The 1,745-nt window shown below is 36.8% G+C and overlaps 1 pseudogene; it reads left to right on the forward strand.

Moving 5' to 3' along the window:
• Nucleotides 1–264: 264 nt before the first annotated feature.
• On the forward strand, nt 265–1,117 carry LOC100767256 (annotated as a pseudogene).
• The last annotated feature ends 628 nt before the right edge of the window (nt 1,118–1,745 follow it).

Raw genomic sequence — 1,745 nt, forward strand, 5'->3', positions numbered from 1 at the left:
TATACCCAGCAAAACTATCAGTCCTAATTGAAGGAGAAAGAAAATGTTCCATGATAAAACAGTTATAAAGAATTTGTGTCATTAAATCAGCTTTATAGGCATTAGAAGGAATGCTTTTTTTCTAAAGAGAAAATTAAACAAACTGAAGTGAAAAAGGAACAAATATGCCCAGAATAATTAGCAAAAAGAGGTAAAGGAAAACAACACCCAGAAGATGTTTTTAGCACCCAGGAGGTCTTGGAAGGCTGCTCTGCAGCTGTCATCATGCCACAAAATGAATATATTGAATTACACCATAAACACTATTGTTATCATTTGGATTACCATGAGAAAAAGAGAAAGAAAGAAAGTCGGGAGGCCCATGAACATTCAAAGATGGAAAAAATAAATGATTGGCCTGAAGGCTAAGCTCTACCATAAACAGTGCTATGCTAAGAAGATAAAAATGAAAAAAGACTATTAAGATGCATGAAAAGAGAAACACCAAACAAAAGAATGATGAGAAGACCCCACAAGGAAAAGTCCCTGACTATCTGCTGGACGGAGAGGGACAGTCTGAGCAAAAGTACTTTCCAACATGATTAAGCAGAAACAAAAAGAAGGCAGGGAAATGGGAAGTCCCTCTACCCAAAGATGGTGCCCAAGGAGAAACAGAAGTACTGAAAGTTATTTGAGCAGGAAAAAGAAAAAAGAAGGCATGGAAGAGGATGGTTACTAAAGTCTGCTTTGTTAGTGATGGTTTTATAAGAAAACTGCCTAGATTTGAAAGGTTCATTAGGCTGATGGGCCTACACTTCAAAAAAAGCCCATGTCACACATCCTGAGCTGAAAGCTACCTTTTGCCTGCCAATACTTGGTGTGAAAAAGAACCCATCCTCCCCATTGTATACAACTCTGGGTGTAATCACCAAAGGCACAGTTATTGAAGTCAATGTGAGTGAGTTGGGCCTCATGACACAAGGAGGCAAGGTTATCTGGGGAAAGTATGCCCAAGTTACCAACAACCCTGAAAATGATGGGTGCATAAATGCAGTCTTGCAGGTTTGATAGTGACTTCTGCTGAAGACCACAGGCCCTTAGGAAAACACCATCACTGTGATCTTTCTGAATACAACCACGCTGCCTTACCCATGTGCAGTCATCGAGGAGTATCAAATTGTAAAGAAAAAGAAAAAGAAAAACTGCTCAGTTTTACAATTAGTCTTTAGTTTGGGGCCTAAGGGCTCATGTATTAAAAAAAAAGTTAGTGACTATGTACCAGGCATACAAATAGATGTATGTGAACTAAAATGTGTATGTAGCTATGCAGGTCTGTCATTACTGGAAAAGCCACCAGTATAGTTTTAAGTACCCATACAGGTTAAAGACCACTTATTTACGGATAGGCTAGGAAATCTAAATTTGTTCAAGTACTTTCCATCTAAATGCCATTAATCCTAAAAAACAAGAGCATTTTAAACACAGTTTAAGTTTATAAAATATTACATTAAAAGTATGTAAGAAGGTAAACTAGACTGAAAAAATCCACAACTTGTAGTTTTTCCACTTGTAATTACTACTCTATATAGTGCTGCAGTGAACACAAGTGTACTTATACCATTTTCTATATTCTAAAAAATAGGGTAGTGCATTTACACTGCTACCATGATGTTAAAATTGGTTTAGATAATTCTAGACTATGTACCAGTGCCCTGAGATGCAACACTTAATTAGATTAAAAGTCATGATTTGGAGTTATAACTTAA

This window comes from Cricetulus griseus, chromosome 2 (genome assembly GCF_003668045.3).
Source record: "Cricetulus griseus strain 17A/GY chromosome 2, alternate assembly CriGri-PICRH-1.0, whole genome shotgun sequence".
In the NCBI taxonomy this organism is placed as follows: Eukaryota; Metazoa; Chordata; class Mammalia; order Rodentia; family Cricetidae; genus Cricetulus; species Cricetulus griseus.